Consider the following 5,000-nt stretch of genomic DNA (forward strand, 5'->3'; position numbering starts at 1 on the left):
AAGGGAATTATGAAAATTTTCCAAAATTATGTGATTCTTATTGTGTATCATTTTGCAATATCTTAAAATTTTGCAATAAAAGAAATTTATGTTGAGATTTTCAACAAATTACTTTCACCATCCTTTTCTTTTTTTTTTTTTACCTGTCTCTGAAAAGTTCATGTTCTCTAAAAGGAAATTATGAAAATTTTCAAAAATTATGTGATTCTTATTGTGTATCATTTTGCATTATCTTAAAATTTTGCATTGAAAGAAATCTATGTTGAGATTTTCAACAAATTACTTTCACCTTACCTGTCTTTTTTTTTTTTTTCACCTGTCTCTGAAAAGTTCATGTTCTCTAAAAGGAAATTATGAAAATTTTCAAAGATTGTGATTTTTATTCTGTATCATTTTGCAATATCTTAAAATTTTGCAATGAAAGAAATCTTATGTTGAGATTTTCAACAAATTACTTTCACCTTCCTTGTCTCTCTCTCTTTTTTTTCTGTCTCTGAAAAGTTCATGTTCTCAAAAAGGAAATTATGAAAATTTTCAAAAATTAAGATTATTATTGTGTATCATTTTGCAATATCTTAAAATTTTGTAATGAAAGAAATCTATGTTGAGATTTTCAACAAATTACTTTCACCTTCCTTTTTTTTCCTGTCTCTGAAAAGTTCATGTTCTCAAAAAGGAAATTATGAAAATTTTCCAAAATTATGTGATTCTTATTCTGTATCATTTTGCAATATCTTAAAATTTTGCAATGAAAGAAATCTATGTTGAGATTTTCAACAAATTACTTTCACTTTTTTTTTTTTTTTGAAAGAAAGAAATCTATGTTGAGATTTTCAACAAATTACTTTCACCTTCCCTGTCTTTTTTTTTTTACCTGTCTCTGAAAAGTTCATGTTCTCTAAAAGGAAATTATGAAAATATGTTTGCGGTTTTCTGCACACCTTTCTTAAACTTTTGCCCTCTGGAAAGATTTCGCAAAATGGCTCTCGGCACTGTGCAGCCACTAATTTCCAGTTCTGCTTAGGTAAATTCGAAAGCGAAAACGCTTAAGTTCGAAGCCACTACAGAAATATTAGAGAAATGAAGACGTGCACAATTCGTTCAAAATAATATTTTACTTGTTCAAAAGTTTAAAGGCTGATAACGGGAGAGGCTAAGGACATTGACATTGCCTATAGTCAATTCTTTTTAGTGAGGCAGATTTGCACCGACTCGCAAGGGTGCCCTTTTAGCTCGGAAAAGTTTCTTGATCGCTGATTGGTTGGACAAGATAATCTAAACCAATCAGATAGCAGGAAACTTTTTCCGAGCCAAAAGGGCACCGCTGCGAGTCTGTGCAAATGCGCCTCATTGAAAAACATTGATTATAGTTAGCAGGACGATGGCCTAGAGACTGACCATAGTACCAAGGAAGGGCCAGGCAATGCCTGCTGATGACCCAGCAGGTAGATCTATAGGCTCCACCAAATCACGCATCTGTAGCTCACAAGCATGGTAAGGTTACAGACCCTGAGGGAACTAATGAGTTTGAGAGGGACTCGAACCACAGTACGACGAGCGCTAGGTAGAGAGGCTGCCAATAGGACGACACTACCTTTTCTTTCACAGAATTTGTTAAATTTTGATATGTAAGTCACAGAAGTAATTTAAATATTTTCCTTTATTGAGTGGGGATACCTCATCGTGGTGTAATTTAAATATTTTCCTTTATTGAGTGGGGATACCTCATCGTGGTGTAATTTAGATATTTTCCTTTATTGAGTGGGGGATACCTCATCGTGGTGTAATTTAAATATTTTCCTTTATTGAGTGGGGATACCTCGTGGTGTAATTCAAATATTTTCCTTTATTGAGTGGGGATACCTCATCGTGGTGTAATTTAAATATTTTCCTTTATTGAGTGGGGATACCTCATCGTGGTGTAATTTAAATATTTTCCTTTATTGAGTGGAGATACCTCATCGTGGTGTAATTTAAATATTTTCCTTTATTGAGTGGGGATACCTCATCGTGGTGTAATTTAAATATTTTCCTTTATTGAGTGGGGATACCTCATCGTGGTGTAATTTAAATATTTTCCTTTATTGAGTGGGGATACCTCAACGTGGTGTAATTTAAATATTTTCCTTTATTGAGTGGGGATACCTCAACGTGGTGAAAGGATTTGCATATCACCATGATCAGCAAAGCTGTACATGTCAGGACCACCCCTTACCATGTTGGTTTACTGTGAGCGATCACACTAAAGTCTTCCACCATTACTAATCCGATGTGGTCTGCGTAGCGATGGAAACTGACCTAACCTCAGACGTGACTGAGGAAGTCTGAGGAAGTCTGAGGCCTTTGTCTTGGTGTGGACTAGAGCCGGCTGCATTTGTTGTTGTTGTTGTTGTTGTTGAATGATCAGGTAATTGATAATTGTTGCAACAATTGAAAGGGATAACGATTATTTGAAAGTTCTGAATTTCAACTGAATTAAGATTCTTGATTAGCCTCTCTCTCTCTCTCTCTCTCTCTCTCTCTCTCTCTCTCTCTCTCTCTCGCTCTCTCTCTAAGTGCAGTATGCAAGTCATGAGTTTCCTTCAAAGGAAGATGCTCTCTCTCTCTCTCTCTCTCTCTCTCTCTCTCTCTCTCTCTCTCTCTCTCTCTCTAAGTGCATGCATGCAAGTCATGAGTTTTCCTCAAAAGGAAGATGCTCTCTCTCTCTCTCTCTCTCTCTCTCTCTCTCTCTCTCTCTCTCTCCTCTCTCTCTCTCTCTCTCTCAGTGCATGTATGCAAGTCATGAGTTTCTTTCAAAGAAAGGTGTTCTTTCTCTCTAACGTGCAAGTCATATATTTCATCCATTATATAGATAATCTCTCTCTCTCTCTCTCTCTCTCTCTCTCTCTCTCTCTCTCCTCTCTCTCTCTCTCTCTCTCTCTCTCTCTCTCTCTCCTGGATTTTGATATTGGGAACCCAATAATGATTTTATAATGACCAACCAACTGAAAATCGTGTCATTTTCTTCCGTTGCTACTCCATATGTTACTATGATTATTGTTATTTTAGTTTTTTTATTATTTCTAATCAGTAACTTGGTTAAGCTAATTGAAATTTATTCTCATTTTGGTAAAAATGATCGAAATGATTGTTTTAATGCCAGCAAACACGAACGACGAGTCTCAGTGTGTGTTTGTGTGTGTGTGTGTGTGTGTTAATGTTGATGCCTTATTATACACCTGGCATGAATGTAAAGGCATTTGGACATACATGTCAAGGAAACTTCAGGATTTTGTGATAGTGTCACGTGAGCGATTTTTTTTTTTTAATCGTTAGAATTTTTTTTCATGTACGTGTTTTCTTTTTAAATTTCATTTGGCGTAAATTAGGTGATATATATATATATTATATATATATATATATATATGTATGTATATATATATATATATATATATATACATATAAACATACTCACACATAAATATATATATATATATATATATATATATATATATATATATATATATATATATATATATATATATATACATATACATATACATATACATATACATACATACATACATACTGTATTTATATATATAGCCAGGCACTTGTTCTTTATTATGTAGAGGATATATTTATAATATATATATATATATATATATATATATATATATATATATATATATATATATATATAATATATATATATATACATACATACATACATATATATCCTGACAAATCTTATCCACTCTTACCGTAAAACAGGAAATGATGAATGGAGAGCAAATTGAGGAAATGGCACTTTTGATCCTTTTACAGGCGAATGAGAGAGAGAGAGAGAGAGAGAGAGAGAGAGAGAGAGAGAGAGAGAGAGAGAGAGAGAGAGAGAGAGAGAGAGAGAGAGTACCCCATTTCATCATTATTTGGTAAAATTCCTCTCTTGAATTAGGGTTATAATATGCTGTGGAGGAAAATGATTGGGATTGATACGGTTTTTAGTTTAATGGTTTATGTTTGTGAATGTATTTGCGTGTGCGTATGGTCTAGTTTATGTCTCCCCTATGAAATGAAGAGCAAAGATTTCGTTCTCTCTCTCTCTCTCTCTCTCTCTCTCTCTCTCTCTTTCCTTTATATATATATATATATATATATATATATATATATATATATTAGCCATCATTTTTGAAGAATCGCTTACACTTATGTAAATATACAGTATATGTTTTATACACATTTATGCACTTGTAGACATTGTTTATATATATATATATATATATTTATATATATATATATATATATATATATATATACATACAGTATATGTGTGTGTGTGTGTGTTGGGAAGGGTTTGCGTATGAATTGATAATAATTTATATTGTTCTATGGAATGTTTAATCTTCAAATTTATTTAGTTCATTATATCTGTTCTATAACATACTCATTCTCACGTATATAAGTTCTTCATCGACTTATTAGCAAAAAAAAGAACAAAACAACTCTAGGGTGTCTTTTTTTTTTTTTTTTTTTTTTTTTTTTTTTTTTTTTTATTATTCATAAGGATTCCAAAGCATCCGGCCATTGACGGACCTCACCACTCCTTAACTCTTAAACGGGTCGTAAGCCAAAAAAAAAAAAAAAAAAAAAAAAAAAAAAGAGTTGAAGGAGAAGAGGAATTGTTAGCCATGAAAATTATATAGTGCATTATGTAGATGAGACTAACTCTCGTTTTAGCTCTTCGTTCTCCTCAGGTTTAAAGGTTTAAAGGCCACTCTTTTGGCCGCTCATGAATGGAAGAGGCAAGGGACAGTGGCAATATATACTTATGATTTCCAAGTAAGGACCAGGGAGGGCCAGGCAATGGCTGCTGAGGAGGCAAACCATTCTTTTAGTTCTTCGCTTTTCTCAGGTTTAAATGATAAAGGTTAAAAGGCCATTCATGAATGACAGAGGCAAGGGACAGTGGCAATATATACATATAATCTCCATGCAAGCCCTGTATTCACCGACGCTAG

Source organism: Palaemon carinicauda, chromosome 2 (genome assembly GCF_036898095.1).
Source record: "Palaemon carinicauda isolate YSFRI2023 chromosome 2, ASM3689809v2, whole genome shotgun sequence".
Taxonomy (NCBI): Eukaryota; Metazoa; Arthropoda; class Malacostraca; order Decapoda; family Palaemonidae; genus Palaemon; species Palaemon carinicauda.